The sequence below is a fragment of the Podarcis vaucheri genome, assembly GCF_965113315.1.
Source record: "Podarcis vaucheri genome assembly, chromosome: 6".
Taxonomy (NCBI): Eukaryota; Metazoa; Chordata; class Lepidosauria; order Squamata; family Lacertidae; genus Podarcis; species Podarcis vaucheri.
In genome coordinates this window covers 104,954,869-104,973,832 of record NC_138764.1, presented here as the reverse complement: position 1 = coordinate 104,973,832, position 18,964 = coordinate 104,954,869, and the positions used below count along the sequence as shown (strand labels likewise).

At 48.8% G+C, this 18,964-nt stretch overlaps 1 protein-coding gene across 3 annotated transcripts in view; it reads left to right on the top strand.

Annotated features, from left to right (window-relative positions):
* The window catches only part of NOL4L (nucleolar protein 4 like), a gene marked incomplete at its 5' end in the record, with an annotated part of 139,408 nt that overhangs the window by 22,362 nt on the left and 98,082 nt on the right, over window positions 1-18,964 (top strand). Inside the window, one exon of one of the 3 annotated variants that reach the window (XM_082225992.1) lies at window positions 15,570-15,965. The exons of the other annotated variants lie outside the window; for them this stretch is intronic. Of the gene's footprint in view, window positions 1-15,569; window positions 15,966-18,964 lie in introns of those variants that run through there. 3 annotated transcript variants of the gene reach the window in all.

Genomic DNA, 18,964 nt, shown 5'->3' with positions numbered 1-18,964 from the left:
ATATACCTGTCCTGTTTCCATAGGTTGGGATCACACCTTTTGCAGAAGGAGCAGCCGCTGCTCATTTGCCTTAAAGCCCATTGCTGTCCTCTGCTGAATTGTTTCTGACCGGCCGCTGTCTTCATTTACCGTATTTTTCGCTCCATAAGGCACACCGGACCATAGGGCGCACCTAGTTTTTAGGGGGGGAATAAAGGGGGAAAATTATTTTTCCCCCCCAGCCCCAAAGAGCATAGAAGCCAAGACAGCCAGCGGGATCCATCCCGCTGGCTGTCTTGGCTTCCTCTTTAGCCACACACAACCTCTCCAGCTGCGCACAGCTTTGGCAGAAGCCAAGACAGCCAGCGGGGTGGATCCCGCTCGCTGTCTTGGCTTCGTTTTCAGCCACGGGGCTGGGGCAAGGGAAGCCCGAGCTTCCCCAGCCCCCAGAATAGGTCCGGGAGCGGAGGCAAGCTTGCGCAGCCTTGCCGCCGCTCCCGGAGCATGCGGGCTGCGGGAGCGCTCCAAAGGTTTGCGGATAGCTTCCTGAAGCCGACCCCTCTCGCTCTCCAGGCTTCAGCGAAAGCCTGCATTCGCTCCATAGGACGCACAAACATTTCCCCACTCTATAGGGAAAGTACATCCTATAGAGTGAAAAATACGGTAACTGTGATGGGCTGTTGTAGTTATTGATCAAACAGTCCCAAGGAGTGCACGATATAGGGTGGGGTTTTTTGGCGGGGGGCAGATGGAAGAGACGACAGACATGGGGAGACTCCGCTAGGGGCAAAAGGGATGGAAGGAGGAGGCGAGACAAGGCAGTGAAGTGTTTGGTAGTTTTAATTTCAGCTGGAGAAAGGCACATAAGAGCCTGCAGGATGAGGCCAATGGCCCACGTAGTCCAGCATCCTGAACAGTTGCCTGTGGGAAACCAGCAAGCAGGATTCGAACACAAGACCCCTCTCCCTCCTGGGGTTTATTCCTTTCCTTGTCCCGTTAGAAAGACATGGCTTTGTGAAGTTTAGCACAGGGGTCAGCAAGGTTTATCTTGCCTGGGCCAGATTGGTCCCGTGGAGATCCATTCACGGTTTTCAGCATCTGCATATGGTTTAGTGCAGTGCGTGAGCGGGCAGCTCAGTATATTGGATGGCCTCAGTCCAGTATACCTGAAGGAGCGTCTCCACCCCCATCATTCTGCCCGGACACTGAGGTCCAGCGCTAAGGGCCTTCTGGCGGTTCCCTCACTGCAAGAAGCCAAGTTACAGGGAACCAGGCAGAGGGCCTTCTCGGTGGTGGCACCCGCCATGTGGAACGCCCTCCCACCAGATGTCAAAGAGAACAACAACTACCAGACTTTTAGAAGACATCTGAAGGCAGCCCTGTTTAGGGAAGCTTTTAATGTTTGATGCAATACGGTATTTTAATATTTTTTGGGAAGCCGCCCAGAGTGGCCTATCCAGATGGGCGGGGTATAAATTTATTATTATTATTATTATTATTATTATTATTATTATTATTATTATTATTCAGGGGTGGCTCGTGGGCTGGTCAAACGACCTCCGCGGGCCACTTCAAGCCCATGGGCCTTAGTTTGCTGACCCCTGGGTTTAGCAGATTCTGTTGCCAAAGCTGCTTTCACCCTATAGCTCAACACGAGCAGCAGTGAATCCCCATGCAAAAGGCAGTCAAGGACCAGCTTCCTGAGGATATGGAAGAACTGAGAACTGTTTTTGCTCAAAGCATCTCACCAGAAGTGGTCCTCTTTTCACCTTGACACGGGATGCAGTCCTGAATTCTGCTAGGAGAAAATGTTTTCATTATAGGATAGACTGGCATGGCACTAATGTGGGTGGTAAGGAGGAAGACCTTGCGGGCATCAGGAGGAATTGTGATAACTGCTCTGCCCTTTGGAAAACTGACTTTAAACTTTTTAATGCTGGCTGTGGTGTTACAAATAGAGCTGGCTTCATTTTCACTGGTGCCTTTGATAAATCACAAGTGGATTCTAGCAATCAAGCGCAACTGACAGCACCCCCCAATATCTAACAGCATTTAAATTATTTTCTTGATGCTTATATATGTGTGTGTGTGTTTTCTCCAATGCCTAAAGCAATAAGCTTAAACTGAAGACGTCCTAAAATAGCAATTAATGAAACATGCTTAAAGAAAATGAGCACAATGAATTTTTTGGCCCTAAATTCGTTCGGCATTTGACACAAATATTTCTGCCTTGCAATACTGGGTTGGTGGAGTAGATATGTGCACATGTTTACTCAGAAGTAAGACCCACTGACTTTCCATGGGACTTACACTCAAGTAAGTGCTGAGAGGACAGTAATATAATAATAATAATAATAATAATAATAATAATAATAATAATAATAATAATTTATTATTTATACCCTGCCTATCTGGCTCCCCTGCAGAGTTAACTGTACCTACATCAGATATGGGGAAAGTTCAGCTATTCAAGCAGAGAGTTCAATATTTATTTTCTTCTAGGGCAAGTTTGGGGTCATGGGATGGGATGGCAAGCACAAACCAGGCCGATCCTTTAAGGGCAGGTTTCTCGGGACGTGATTCTGTGCCATTTGATTGAGCCATCTGTTCCTCTGGCCTCAGAGCCGGGCCTATGAATGACTCTTTGTTACCCCTTCTCCATTCCAGTTGCTGAAGGGAATTTTCACACATCTTCCCCGCCAACCCTAAAATGCACCAGCAACCAGATTAAATATTATGGCGGAAAACTCAAAATGTGGATTTTGTGAAGCAATTGAAGGTGTTTACACCCACATACACACACTTCTTGAGGGGTCAGTTGGCATCGTTTTTGCTGTGCGTGTTACCATTCATTCGTTTATTGATAAAAGGGGTCTGAAATTTGCTAGGTCAATGCACTGATTGCTTTTAAAAGCGACCTCCACTCGTGAGATATATATGATAAATCAGACTTTTTTTTTACACAGTAAAATGTTCGGGATGACAACTGCTCAGTGGGGGAAAGCTCTGGTCCTCATATACCATGATAAACAGGTATTGGTGCTTACTACAAATTTTGCAGCCCTCAAATGCCTGAATGGTGTTGATAGACACTGATCATCTCTTGCAAAAACGCTATACTCCTGGCTGGCAGTCAAGTGGCGGAGTAATGAGGTGTGAATTTGGTGTGTTCACAAGAGCACATAGGCAAGAGCTTCAAAAACGGCATTCCAAATGGCTGTAACCATTATATTAAAAATGATAGTGAGAAAGAGCAGGGGTAGCTTTCTCATGGTGCTAGCTGATAAAAAATGAGGCCGGATGTTGTAGTCATTTGGTCAGAATGGAAATTTGGCTCCAAGATGGAGACTGCAGGCCGAACATGTTGTTGTTGTTTACCTGCTCTTCACCAACAGGTCCCAGGGCAGGTTGTTGTTGTTGTTTAGTCATTTAGTTGTGTCCGACTCTTCCCGACCCCCTGGACCAGAGCACGCCAGGCCCTCCTGTCTTCCACTGCCTCCTGCAGTTTGGTCAAACTCATGCTGGTAGCTTCGAGAACACTGTCCCACCATCTCGTCCTCTGGCGTCCCCTTCTCCTTGTGCCCTCCATCTTTCCCAACATCAGGGTCTTTTCCAGGGAGTCTTCTCTTCTCATGAGGTGGCCAAAGTATTGGAGTCTCAGCTTCAGGATCTGTCCTTCCAGTGAGCACTCAGGGCTGATTTCCTTCAGAATGGATAGGTCTGATCTTCTTGCAGTCCATGGGACTCTCAAGAGTCTCCTCCAGCACCAGAATTCAAAAGCATCAGTTCTTCGGCGATCAGCCTTCTTTATGGTCCAGGACAGGTTACAATGATTTAAAATTCCTTGCTACAGGCATTAAATTCACACCTGGGATTCTTGGAGGGTGCACCAGTGGCTGAGCCCCCCATTTCTGACAAAGTGAAGTCTGGCTTGCAAACCACATCTTCCCCAGGCCTTAAATGAAACACACTTTTCTAGGCAGGCCGAAAGCAGAAGAGAAAATAAGGCAGTCTTTGGGTTACTTCCAGTGCCACAGCTCTATGAGCCTAACAATAAATACAGTACCAGTAACAGTTAAAATTTATGTCCTACCTTATGGCCTCAGCAGGAACCTCAGGTAGATACAAACACATAAGATTTCGGTCCACAGTGATAATGCCACCACAGGTTTCTGAGATTCAGAAATTTTTTGTATGATGATGATGACCAAAGTATCCAGCTGTATAGGCCATTGTTTCTTGCTCTTTGCTAGGCTGCTGCTGGCGTCTGCTGCATTTGTTCCTTGCCCTGGACACTGCCACCCCTTGATTCTGTTGTGGGACGGTGCTATCTGATTTCGGAAGGGCATCTGGCCACTTTCCTTGTAGGCACTGACAGCCCATAAATGTGAAAATGTGTTCTCTGCGCTGTTGGGTAGCGTGGATTTTGTCAGCATTTCAGAATGAATTGGAAACAGGCAGGTCACCAGATCTGCTTGATCACTACTGCGTTTCGAATGCAGAGCGTGCAGCCATGTTCAAGCCCCCCTGCCAAACGTTGGAAGCTTCGTAGAGATCATAAGGGTGCCTCTGAGGATGCGCAGAGAGTGGCTTCCCCTTGCCCCAGAAAAATCCATGCACCAGAAAGGTATATTGGAAACTGAGGTTTTGTGGGTCAGAGATTGGCTGTGCAATGTCCCCTGCTTACTCTGCACATGGCGGAACATAGGAATGTCAGGAGCTGCCATGTACTGAGTCAGACCATTGCTCCATCTAGTTCAGTGTTGTCTACACTGACTGGCAGCAGTTCTGCCCCAGCGTTACCGGGGGTTTCCAGTGATATAATAATAATAATAATAATAATAATAATAATAATAATAATAATAATAATGTATTATTTATACCCCGCGCATCTGGCTGGGTTTCCCCAGCTGCTCTGGGGCAGCTTCCAACAGAATATTAAAATACAATAACCTATTAAACATTAAAAGCTTCCGTAAACAGGGCTGCCTTCAGATGTCTTATAAAAGTCTGGTAGTTGTTTTTCTCTTTTACATCTGGTGGGAGGGCGTTCCACAGGGCGGGTGCCACTACCGAGAAGGCCCTCTGCCTGGTTCCCTGTAACTTGGCCTCTCACAGTGAGGGAACCGCCAGAAGGCCCTCGGAGCTGGACCTCAGTGTCCGGGTAGAACGATGGGGGTGGAAACTCTCCTTCAGGTATTCTGGACCAAGGCCGTTTAGGGCTTTAAAGGTCAGCACCAACACTTTGAATTGTGCTCGGAAACGTACTGGGAGCCAGTGTAGGTCTTTCAAGACTGGTGTTATATGGTCTTGGCGGCTGCTCCCAGTCACCAGTCTAGCTACCGCATTCTGGATTACAGTGGTGCCCCGCAAGACGAATGCCTCGCAATACAAAAAACTCGCTAGACGAAAGTTTTTTCCGTTCGCGATTTGCCTCGCAAGACGAATTTCCCCTAAGGGCTTGCTTCGCAAGACGAAAACGTCTCACAACTTTTTTTCTTTGACTAAAAACAAAGACATGTTTTGTTTATAAAGTTAATTTATTTTCCCTTAAATTTTTGAACTGCTCTTTACAGTATGTGTGACTTTAAAGAGCAGTTAATAAACTGTTGTTGTACCAAATTTGGCTTTGTTTGGACTTTTTTTGACCATAGGAACGCATTAATTGATTTTCAATGCATTCCTATGGGATTTCATGCTTCGCAAGACGAAAAATTCGCTAGACGACAAAAATTGCGGAACGAATTAATTTCATCTTGCGGGGCACCACTGTACTTGTAGTTTCCGAGTCACCTTCAAAGGTAGCCCCACGTAGAGCGCGTTGCAGTAGTCCAAGTGAGAGATAACTAGAGCATGCACCACTCTGGCAAGACAGTCTGCGGGCAGGTAGGATCTCAGCCTGAGACTCTGCAGGCAAAGTAGAGGCTGTAACCTCTGGAGCACATGTGATGTTAGTCGCAACCCCTACCAGTCTTCTGGTTTCTGAAGAAATGCTGCGTTTTGATGCATTTCCCTGCAAACCAGCTTTGGTCTGCATTGAGAAGCAAAGCAACCTTGCTGCATTTTAAGCTCCTCATGGGTGCACGCAGCCCCTGCAGCTTCTTCCAGGCATGTTTGAGCGTCTTCACCTTTCGTTGCAAAGACCTACAGCTGTGAGACTGAGGAGGAGCGAGCGCCTTTGCCCCCTGCTCCTGTGATGGGAGCCTTTGTAGAGGGGGAGAGGCCAGTTATATGGAACCGCCAGGCATGCTACTAGGGCAGCCGGCTGGGTCTGCCGAGCTGCTCCCTCCCCGGCAGAGTGATGGGCGTTTGAAATGTGGTCAGAAAACAAGGGCGCCCGTTCACTGCCAGGAAGCCTCTTTGCACCGGCAGGAAGTGGAATCCAGCTGGCATCAGCCCCTCCTCGCCTGAGGGCCAGAAAGCGCTCTATCTGGAGCCCTGCAGAGCGGAGGCCAGGATTGGGAGAGCTGCAAGCCCCTTCCCCCCCCCTGTGCCTTAACCCGTGCCCTAGCCCTGCTAAGCCTCTTAGGGCAGACCTCTTCCCAGCCCTCTCTAAGTGGGCTGGAGCTGGCTGAGGGCTCCCCTCCTGAGTCCCTAGGGAGAGTTGCCATCTGTGCCCCAAGAAACACCATTTGCAATGTGCCCGTCCGCCCTGGGCAGTGGGGCAGGAGCCCCTCCAAGACATGGTGCGTGCTTGTGGCTCCAGTTCTACTGCTTGTTGTCCCCCCCCCCCAAAAAAAAGAATGCAAATAACTGAGCCTGTTTTGCAGATTTGATCTGGCGTGGAAAGGTGGGGTCTTTGGCCCATAGTTACTCATTGACGCAAAGGTTGCCTCCACACACCACATTTCTCGCTTTCGGGAGATGCTCTGGGCTTGGGGAATTGAAAGGGGGGTGTCTTGTTACGCCTGAAAACGAGGTGCGGGGCTGTAATCTGTGCAGGGTCAGGGTAGAGGTTACTGGCGGACCAGCACTGTGCAGATCAGATGGCAGTTGCCGGCACATTTTGGAGGAAGGCGTGCTCTCATTTCCCAGCATCTAAGGCCATGTCTGGTGCTTTAAACAAAAGCACCAGTTGCTCTTGCAAGAGCTGGTTTAGGTGGAGGTGTGTGCCTGGCTGCTGTGTTGTGCTCTTATTACATAAAATTCCCACAAGGAGGAGCATGTTCGACAAAACACAGGCAGTTGTTCTTCGGGGCTTTTGCTTTCCAGACAGTAGCTGGTTCTTCTCTCAGTGGTAGCCAGGGAGATCCCAGGAAGAGGAGATGGTCCTATATACAAGCAGTTCAGGAGCCCAGGCGGCTTTGCTCTTTGAAAGAGGAGCCTGTAATTTTGTTACGCCCCTCTCATGGGATATCCACAGCCCTTTCTTATTTTGCAGCTTCTGTGAGGGGAGGATGCTGAAAAACAACCTCTCCCCAATGCAGTTAAAGGAAGAGGTCAGGATTCTGTGCAGATGACAGTCATCAATGGGAACCTGAGTTGGCAGAGTCTTTCGCTCCTCCTGACTCTGTTGGGCTCTGGGTAGCTGGTGCCCATTTCCAAAGGCACATCACATTGTGGTTCCCAGTGGAAGTCTGCAAAATGCATATTTTCATCAACGCACTCAGGTTTGCAAAGTGGGAGTGGCTAAAGGAACATTAAAAGGGCAAGTGTATATTGCTCTTGCTGAGATAGTTTTAAAAGTGGAGCAGTGATTCGGATTAACACATTGAACTTGTCCTGGTAGCAGATTGACAGCCGGTGCAGATCTCTTTTAAAATTTCTGCCCCTCATGCAAAAGGAACAGGAGCCTTGTCAGAAGAAACAGTGGCAGCCTTAGAAATCACTGGTGAGGGGAAAGGCACCCTACACATCCTCAGTTAACTACATCACATGTTCATTCATTTAGTACATTAGTATTATGCTGTCATGGATCTGAAGGTGATGTGCAAGGGTGGATTACCGAGCTGCGCATACATTTCCCACAGATTCATTACAAGGCCATGGGCCATTTCATATATTTGTTGGTGTATACCTAAAGGGACGCGGGTGGTGCTGTGGGTTAAACCACAGAGCCTAGGGCTTGCTGATCAGAAGGTTGGCGGTTCAAATCCCTGCGACGGGGTGAGTTCCCGTTGCTTGGTCCCTGCTCCTGCCAACCTGGCAGTTCGAAAGCACGTCAAAGTGCAAGTAGATAAATAGGTACCGCTCCGGCGGGAAGGTCAACGGCATTTCCGTGCACTGCTCTGGCTCGCCAGAAGCGGCTTAGTCATGCTGGCCACATGACCCAGAAGCTGTATGCCAGCTCCCTCGGCCATAAAGCGAGATGAGCGCCGCAACCCCAGAGTCGGCCACGACTGGACCTAATGGTCAGGGGTCCCTTTACCTTTACCTAAAGGCCACAAAATATATAGGGACCTTCAGAGAAATCTCCTCACACTTTAAAAGCTTAATCTCGTCCCTCATTGGACTTGGTGCATACACATAAAGAGCGCAGTGAATATACTGCAGGGAGGAAATCTGTACGGGGACCTTTCCCAGGCAGACCAAACGCACAGCTGGTGGGGAAGGAGGCCAGTGTACCTGACAGGGGTGGTGGCGGCGCACATAGGTTCTATGCACTCTCCCAACACGTGAGGGGAGTTTTTGTCAACAGCAGTGCAGCTAGGTAATTTTAGACTCTGGACTTAATAGTCTTGCAGAGCAACACCTGCACTTCCCAGACATGTGCATTTAATGGCCGCAATTTAAGGTGGGCTGTGCACAAGAGCCTACAGGCTCTAAGGCCCCCTCCAAACCCAGAAATCTTATTAACGTGCCATAAATTAAGTTGTTGTAATATTCTAATGTAGCTTTGTCAGGTCAGGCCAATTAATATGACACATAAAGATGCATCTGTAATTGGTGTGCATTCTGAGTTTATGCACTTCGTATTTACCTAAAGTTATTCTCTATAACGTTTCCCCTCCGATCAGAAGGTGTGTAATTGGATTCTGTTAGACTAAATGGGGAGGGGCCTCCTACAGAAGGTATTTTGCACAAGGGCCAACAAGGAAATATGGTTGCGTCTCTGTGCATTCTTTTAAGTTGTGAAGCACACAACCGACATTACTTTCCTACTGCCTTGCATTGCATGCTTTCCAGGTGTGTCTATTTTTGTGCTTTGTTACAGAAGCAAAGAACAAAAAAGTAGTTTGGCAGGAAAAATAACAACAAAAAGAAATACTCTGAGCATGTGCAGTTTTGCCTTTCAAAAGCTCACTTTAAATCATAGTGCCATCAGTGGCGACAGGACTGAAATGTGGTTTGTTTCTGCTGCCTGATCCTAAATCGCATTTGCTCTGGAATTATTTATTTACTTATAAAAATATTTGTATACCGCTCTCTCTGTAGGTTTACAGAAAGTGAAAACATAAAACCATACGATAAAACTATTAAAAGTTTTAAAAAGACATCAATAAACCATCATGGAAGGATCTGTTGTTAAGCATCCTTGGGGGGGGGGTGTGTGTGTGTGTGTGTGTGTTAAAAAATACAATAAAATTTTAAGACAAAAATACATGTAATAGAATGAGCATTTGTAACCATGTTCATGCCAGGGGGCATGTGTTTTTGTTTTGGTTTGATTAAGGAGAGAGAAAGGGGGCTACATCTGTCCCACTGGGTGAAGGCATTCCCAGGACAGAGGCAGCAGTGATTCTGAATGCCAGTTGCTGGAGAGGGCTCTTGTGGTCGGATCCTGCTTGCTGGCTTCTCACAGGCCTCTGGCTGGTCCCTGTGAGAACAGGATGCTGGACTGCATGGGCCTATGTTTTTATGGTTCAGGTGCTGAGGCTGTGCCTGTTTGCTGCTGCCCCCACAACCACCTGATGATGATAATAATAATAATTTATTATTTATACCCCGCCCATCTGTCTGGGCTTCTCCAGCCACTCTGGGCGGCTTCCAACAAAATACTAAAATACAGTAATGCATCAAACATTAAAAACATCCCTAAACAGGACTGCCTTCAGATGTCTTCTAAACGTCAGGTAGTTGTTTATTTCCTTGACATACGACGGGAGGGCGTTCCACAGGGCGGGTGCCACCACTGTAAAGGCCCTCTGCCTAGTTCCCTGTAACCTCGCTTCTCGCAAGGAGGGAACCGCCAGAAGGCCCTCGGCGCTGGACCTCAGTGTCCGGGCAGAACGATGCGGGTGGAGACGCTCCTTCAGGTATACTGGGCTGAGGCCATTTAGGGCTTTAAAGGTCAGCACCAACACTTTGAATTGTGCTCGGAAACGTACTGGGAGCCAATGTAGGTCTTTCAAGACCGGTGTTATATGGTCTCTGCGGCCGCTCCCAGTCACCAGTTTAGCTGCCGCATTCTGGCTTAGTTGTAGTTTCTGGGTCACCTTCAAAGGTAGCCCCACATAGAGCACATTGCAGTAGTCTACCCAATCCCTGGGTGCTCATTTGGTGGTGAGGGTAGCATGCAGGTCTCTGGCTTCTGTTCTGGCCCAAGCTGCACCCCCGTTTGCATGTGAGCGTGGCAAAGCAGGCATTTGAAAACCTTCCTCCTCTAGAGAGCGAGGATCAGTGCCGGCGACTCCTTGAACGTCCCCTGCCAGGCAAACCCGAGTTTGTTGCCTGGTAACGTGTGAAGCGCCCCTTTCTTTTGTTCCTGCACAACAATATTCCCAATCCCACTTGGGCCGCTTGGAGGATAATTGGGAGGGGGGGCCGCGTTGGTGCAGGTGGAGGGGACTTGTTGGGTCTGATGAAACGCACCCACAGGAGCCCCATTAAGGAGGAGGGGGGAGCGCCACCCGAGCCGAGGCTGCGTGCGTTCGAGAGCAGATCACAACAAAGGGCAGGTGGCTGGCGCGGCAGGTGCGCCTGGGCAGGCGGGTGCGTAATTGGAGACGCCACGGAGGGGGCCCACCTCGCTCCGAGTCACGCGGGGCGGGGGAGGAGCGGAGGGTCTCTATCCCGCCGCGAGAGGCCTCTCCGCAGCTGCCTGCCCTCCCCTCCCCGCGCCCTGGCCTGCCTTGCTTTGCTTTGCCCTGCCCTGCCCTGGCGCTGCCAGCTGGCGAGTGCCTCCTTCCTGCGCGCAAAGGAGGGGCAGCCCAGGACGGCCGCCGGCTTGCTTGCCTGCCTGCCTGCCTGCCTGCCTGCCCCAGGCGAGGACAGCCCGGGGAGGGATCGCTGTGCCAGATCCCTTCTCCTCTCTCCTTCCCACTCTCCCCCCCCCCGGTTCCCATGGTTACCTTCAGTACCTGCTTGGCAAAGGCCTTGGGGTGGTGCTGCCCAAGCGGTCCCGCGGGGCTTTTGCGCGGGGGATTGGCAGCGGGAATCTTGCTCGCTTTCCCTCCCCGGCGAGGCTCGGGCTGCTCCTCTCCGGGAGCCGCGCCTGGCCTGCCCAGCTGCAGGGCGCTGCGCTTGCATCCCAGCCTCTGCGCCCTGGAGCCCGTTTGGGACGCTCCGGCGGCGCTCGGCCTTGCGCTTCGGGAGCTGGCTAGAAGGAAAGGCAGCCCTCCAGGCAGAGGGCCCGACCCCCACCCCGTGGAGCTGGGGCGCGGAGTGTTGCAGGGGGCTCGAAGAACCAGGGCATCTCTTGAGATGGCGAATGTGCATCTGGCCAGATGTGCATGACGAGCGTGGCGCGCTGCGCAGGAACACTGACCCTGAACCCCGAGGCTTAGGGGCTGGTTGTGTTTACTCAGTGGCAAGCCCCATAGAATCGTAGGGTTGGAAGAGTCCCCAAGAGTCATCTAGTCCACCCCCAAAATGCAGGAATCTCCGCCATTCTGCAAATGCCTAGACCAGGAACATTAGAGCAGCGCTTCCCACATGGTGGTTCGCGGACCATTGGTGGTGCACGAGTTTCATTCAGCTTGCCCACAGCACGTCCACATTAGATATTCATTCGGCTCTTTAATTGTAGTTTTACTGCTTTTGTCCTTTATTATATTGTACTTTAAGTATTGTATTGCAAGTTGAATTCTGTGGAATGCGAATTATGATACAATATAAGAAAGGGGGAAGCAATAAAAATACAATTTAAAATCACACAGCTTCTAGCACTACGTTTTCCAGTTGCCACAAGAAGCAGGGGAAAAAAATCATTAAGTGGTCTGCCAGGAAGGACCCTTCGCAACTGGACCATTGGGGAAAATGTTTGGGAGCCCTTGCATTAAAGGAAGGGAAGATATTGAGTTATGGGTGCGTCTGTGTGTCAGCAGCAGTATTCCTATCTGCCTCTGCTTCTCTGTTCTATTTGTAGCTTGATCCTGATTTTTAGGAGGACGAAAGTATCACTTGTTGTTGTTGTTTAGTCGTTTAGTCATGTCCGACTCTTCGTGACCCCCTGGACCAGAGCACGCCAGGCACTTCTGTCCTCCACTGCCTCCCGCAGTTTGGTCAAACTCATGCTGGTATCTTCAAGAACACTGTCCCACCATCTCATCCTCTGTCGTCCCCTTCTCCTTGTGCCCTCCATCTTTCCCAACATCAGGGTCTTTTCCAAGGAGTCTTCTCTTCTCATGAGGTGGCCAAAGTCTTGGAGCCTCAGCTTCAGGATCTGTCTTTCCAGTGAGCACTCAGGGCTGATTTCCTTAAGAATGGAGAGGTTTGATCTTCTTGCAGTCCATGGGACTCTCAAGAGTCTCCTCCATCACCAGAATTCAGCTCCATGGACAAAGGCAACAGGCATATAAAAGTATCACTACTAACTCTGATATATCTTAGGCCCAAGGGCTGCAGATAACTGCAACCTTCATTCAGCTTTCCCTGACCTGGTGTTCCCCAGAGGTTTTGGACTGCAACTCCCATCAGCCCCATCTAGTGCAACCACACTGGCGGGAGCTAATGGGAGTTGTAGTCCAGAACATATGGAGAGCACCAGGGTGGCGAAGGCTGCCTTGGCAGGTGTAGGACTCCAGAGGAGCACCCATGACTTTCCTGCCCATAGGTTTCCCCCAAAGCCTCTGACACGCAGTGGGAAATTTTGAAGCAGGGGTGGTGGAGCTTTGGGGCAGGAAACCCAAAGAGATGGAGAGGGGTTTAAGTTCTGCACCAGCCATATTTGGGGCTGGAGGCTCCTGGTCTTCTCTGTTACTACAGTGAGTGTTCCGTGACTGAATCCTTGTTCAGGTTAAGCCCAGGTAGGAGTAGCCCTCTTTAGACCTGTGGGGTTAGCTCCAAGTGAAGCAGATGGTCCAATGGGAAAGAGGAAGTCTGCTTGACCCCCATCTCCCCCAGTCCTGCTCCGCACACCCTCTTCTCTCCAGAGGGACAGCAGGCTTCTTAATCTGTTGCTCTCGTTGCACCTTGAAGTATTTTGGCACAAGCCTTCGTGGACCAGAGCCTGCTTCGTCAGATGCCCAAAGCGTTATTCTCAGTTGGCAGATGGGTACAGAGAACATGTTCTGCCTGCTAGACACCGGGGCCCAAAGCCATGATCTGCAAGTCTTCTTTTTTAATGCAGAGCCGAAATGTACACAGACAGGAACAGAGCGGTCTGTTCACAGCAGCAGCCATTGGTGATAATACTGCCTTTCTAGCTGCAGTATGCTAGTTTAACACCTGGAAGGGAAGAAATGGGATTTTCCTGCTATAAGGGGGGAAACCAACAATGGAGGGCGCTGTTGTTGCCCTGGAGGGGGGCTAGGGGGAGCATATACCCTGGATGATGGTTGGGGAATTAGCAATGTGTGTGCTAGGATAGGGAAAAGGAGAAGGGTTTGTGAGTACCACCCACTTGGGAACAGGAAATAGGACACTGGTATCACTGAGGGGAGGAGTGCTTTTTTGTTGGAGGCCCTGGTGACTCAAGAGGAAGGGAAAAACAAGGCACTGGAATAACTGGTAATGCAGGAGAATGGGGAACTGGCACCACATGTGTGTAAGATTGTCACATTTGTCTGCAGACATTATCTGACCCTAGGCCGGCCTTCTCAGTGTTGCGCCCTCTAGGTTGTACTGGTTTGGGGCTGATGGAATTTGTAGCCCAAAATATCCAGAGAGAACCAAGTCGGGGAAGGCTGTTGTCGTCTGAGCGTGTGCAGAGAGTTCTCTCCCCTCACATACCAAGGAGAATGGTGGTGGTGGTGGTGGGAAACCCACCAGGGCAAAGAAACAGTGGAATGTTTCAGACTTGGCTTGTCCACACTAACGTCCCATGCCTAAAGAACATGAGTCCGAGAGGTTTTCTGTTTGCCTTTACCACTGAATTGAAACAAACACCAGTTTGTGGGAAACCTGATTGATGTTTGCTCCGATTCAGCAGTAAAGATTGGGTTTCCCTGAAGGAAAGTGGTGGGACGAGTGTGGACGAGCCCTTGGATGGGGGAAACCTGGATTCAGTTCCCCATTCACCCATGAAATTTACTGGGGGACATTTTTTTACCAGTTTAACCTATCTCACAAGGTGGCTCTGAGCATAAACATGGAACAACTTTAGGGGAAGTAGGGAAGGTGGTGTGTATTAATTTGTCAGGTGCCATTGAGCATTTGCAGAGTGCTTGCGTTCTGCTTTGGCAGGACCTCATGTGCGGAAGCTGGGGAGATCAAGAAATGTGTGCCTTTATCAGTCCCATCCAGCAAAATAGTGCCAGTGTGGGTCTCTGTTTGCAGTCTCAGCCCACAGCCTTCACAAAGCACCCATGTACCCCACATGTGTGCTGTGCTGTGTACAGTCATACCTCATGTTACGATAGCTTCAGGTTGCACATTTTCAGGTTGCTTCCCGCGCCGACCCAGAAGTAATGGAACGGGTTACTTCCGGGTTTCGCCGCTCGCGCATGTGCAGATGTGCAAAATGATGCCGCGCGCATGCGCATAAGCGACGAATTGTGACCTGCGCACACGCGGGTTGCATTCCGTTCAGGTTGCAAACGGCCTCTGGAACGGAGCCTGTTCGCAGCCAGAGGTACCACTGTACATATGTGCCTTGCACACTGTGATAACTTACACGTACACTAGGACAACAAGTAGGGTGAACACTTTTTGGGGTTTAATCCTCCCACACTTATGGTGAAGAGACATATGTGCGGTTGTGTCTGTAACATTGGGGCCAGGTGGCAGCTCCCTACAAGGGAGAGAACAGTGGCTAACTCGTGAGATGGTGTTAAGTTGCAGAAAGATGGCATGGCGGGGCAGTCAGTCGGAGAGAAGCAGCCAGTTTAGGCAAGGGTCACCCTGTGAGGTTGAAAGAGGAGCATTGTTTTGTTTTGGGTTTTTTAACAATATTTTTTTAATTAGGAATTTCAAAATAACAATCTATCAAAAATATATCATCCATATTCCCCCCCCCCATTTTTCCCTCCCCCAAAAGAGAAAAACCCTCCCTCCCATCCCCCCCAGACTTCCCTCAGCTCCTCTCTCTGGTTTTTCAACACATGTTGTTCTCTGCATGTTATAAAATTGTAAAGATCCTTAATTTCTCTCTATATATGTTACCAATAAAAAGTTTGTGTATGTTTATTCAAAACCTGCCAAGGAGTCCCATTCAGAGGAGCATTTGTTTTGGGGGATGCAGAGCTGAGCATCAGTCGGGGGTCTGTTAAAGGCCATGGGAAACAGGACCTGCAACAAAATGTTGCAGCGTGAAGCGATCCTGCCAGCCAGCCAGCCGTGCCTTCCTCCGGGACAATACTCCATTACATCCTGCCTCCCGAATGCATGAGAGGGGCATTAGGAGGAAGGGAATGGGAGGGGGAAAGCGAGACTCTTGGGGAAACGTGAAATGGCATGGTACAAGATAAGGAAAGAGGCGAGAGGGAGAGAGAAGGCTGCCTGGGAGGAAAGGATAAGGGGAAGAAGAGGCTTTGGGGCCTGAGCAGGGGAGATGGCTGGAGGTTGCGGGGGGAGGACGGAAAAGGCCGCGGTGCCGTAATGCCGCAGTGCTGCACTCGCAAGATGGTATCTGCTTGTTGCATTGCATTCTGCTTGAAACAAGCAAGTGCTTAAAACGAGAGAGAGAAAAAGAAAAGTGCCTGTGGACAACATGAAACACTAAATAAGTAAAAAATTATTAAAATGTAATGAACGGGTCATGAATAATATTTTGTTTTACGTTGGTCCTGTGGTGCAACTGTCAATCCCTCACGTTTTTGTGCTCGGCAAAGGCTGAGCGAGCCCCACCTTGGCCCATAAATACAAGGAAAAATATCAATCAATTAATTGCTTTTTCAATTACCGTAGCAGTTCGTGCAATGGAGCAGTTTAATAATAATAATAATAATAATAATAATAATAATGATGATGATAATAATTTTAAAATTATTTATTAAGCCTGTTATCTTAAAAAAATTGAACTAAATTGAACTTTAGTGAAGTGAATTGTTTTGGAAATGTACCCCCACAATGGCATGTTATAATCTGAGGTGAATATTGCCCCCTCCAATTTTCAGATTTGGAAGGGGGAACAAAATGGGGGATTGCCCATCGTCTGGCAAGGGGGCTGGTTGCGTGTGTCAGGAAAATGGCCGCTGTTGTGCCACAGTTTGGCTTGGCCTTGAAGGAGGCCTATGATGGTCGGTTTTTTTGCTGCTTCCTTGGAGTGCGCACAGCTCATTCTTCCTCAAGAATGGCGGGGCGTGAGGTAAAGGCAGCTTCTCACTTTCCAAGATGAAGCGTGGTCTCACCACCATTGCTGCCATTTTTTATTTTTTATTTTAAAAAAGAAGAGCCTCTTTGAAGAACATGGCTGCCGGGTCCCTGTCTCCGATGTGCAGCCATTTGCCTCCCATCTCCTGGGCCTGCAAGAGAAAGCAGCCTCAGTTTTGCAGAAGAGGCAGACATTTCCAGAAACGCCAGGAGACGCCAGCATTTTCTGTTGCATTCTACCTCAGCTTCAAGTTTATTTTAGTTAATTTACGACTGTAGCATAATAGTGTACGTTACTTATGGAGCGCACAAAAATTAAAATGATAAAATACAGTATTTAAAAAGCAAAAAAAACCATTGAAGTACTTTTAAACTGATAAGGTTTCCTACAGGTTCTGGATTTTTCCGTGTGGTACAGCATTCAGTCACTGAAGTGGTCCAGGCCTGATACCAGTTTTGAGCCTCAGTCGTGACTGAGAAATTATTATTATTATTATTATTATTATTATTATTATTATTATTATTATGCCAGGCTGCTAGATCAGCCCATCTTTGTAAACCACTTTGAGTTGTTGTTGTTTTAAACAATCAAGTAGTGTATAAATTCTATGAAATCATGAAATACATACATGTGGGGCCTGCCTTTGCAAACTGTTTTGAGATGGTTGGGCTTTTTTCCTTGTTTGTTAGTTTGTTTTCAACAATCGGGCATCGTATAAATCTTACAAGACTATAAAATAAACCTAGCCCAGCAACTTGTTCTCACACGCTGCCTGAGTGACTCCCTGTCAGGGGAAAAAATCAGGCTATAAATAAATATATAACAATAAGTCCAAAATCGAACAGTGCACCCCCCCAACCCCCTCCCCGACAATGGCTGCCACGGTCTGCATGTAGCAGTGAAACCACTGTCGCCATTCAAGATGCCTCTCGTTTTCTGCCGTATTTTAATTTATCGCCTTGGGAGCCTGCATGCAATTCAGCCTATTTTCTTCCTCACACCAAGTCCATCCCTTGGGTTTCCTGCCTAGGCAGGGACTGGGATGTGGGTCTGCCAGATTCCTCAATTCAATGTGCACCGCCTGCGGCCCAAACCACGCTGGTTCCTTCACAATGAAATGGAGTCTGGGTACAAATAGCTGTCAGCCTAGATTTAGCTGAGATTTCTGCATTGCAGGGGGTTGGATTAGATGACCCCTGGGTCCCTTTCCCACTCTTAAGATTCTCTGATTGGAGGGGAAATGTGGGGAGACGTAGGGTGTTGAAGCAAAGAGAGGGACGGAGGCGACTGGGGAATCCATCCAGGGCATGTCTAGGTGCAAGAAACAGGAGCCATTTCAGCTGCCCGCCATGTCCTGGAGCCTAAAGACTTATAATAGCAGTATCTGAAGAAGTGTGCATGCACACGAAAGCTCATACCAAGAACTAACTTAGTTGGTCTTTAAGGTGCTACTGGAAGGAATTTTTTTATAATAGCAAGTGAGGGAGGCTAGGCTTGTTTATTCAGAAGTGAGCCCGGTGGGGCAGACTCTCAAGGGAGTGTGTATGTCCTAAGTGCATTTCCTATTCCCTTGAACTTGGGGATTTACTTATTAGTAGACACGCTTGGGTGGGTGGCGGGGTCACATTTATAATTGAAACGCCATTCCCTCACCAAATATATATATATATATATATATGCAGGTTTTGGTGTCTTCGGGTGTCTTCCCGTGTAAGAGTCGGGGTGTCTGTGCGACGTTTCGACGAGGTCTCACTCGTCATCTTCAGGCTGGTGCTTTCGGCTTCTTGTTACTGGAACAAGAAGCCGAAAGCACCAGCCTGAAGATGACGAGTGAGACCTCGTCGAAACGTCGCACAGACACCCCGACTCTTACACGGGAAGACACCCGAAGACACCAAAACCTGCATTCCTGTACCCGTGAAAATCTACGAAAGCAAATATATATATATATATATATGGCGGCACTGCAGATGGTGACAGCAGTCATGAAATTAAAAGACACATGCTTCTAGGGAGGAAAGCAATGACAAACCTAGACAGCATCTTAAAAAGCAGAGACTTCACCTTGCCAACAAAGGTCCGTATAGTTAAAGCTATGGTTTTCCCAGTAGTGATGTATGGAAGTGAGAGCTGGACCATAAAGAAGGCTGATGGCCGAAGAATGGATGCTTTTGAATTCTGGTGCTGGAGGAGACTCTTGAGAGTCCCATGGACTGCAAGAAGATCCAACCTCTCCATTCTGAAGGAAATCAGCCCTGAGTGCTCACTGGAAGGACAGATCCTGAAGCTGAGGCTCCAAGACTTTGGCCACCTCATGTGAAGGGAAGACTCCCTGGAAAAGGGAAAGATGGAGGGCACAAGGAGAAGGGGACGACAGAGGACGAGATGGTGGGACAGTGTTCTTGAAGCTAC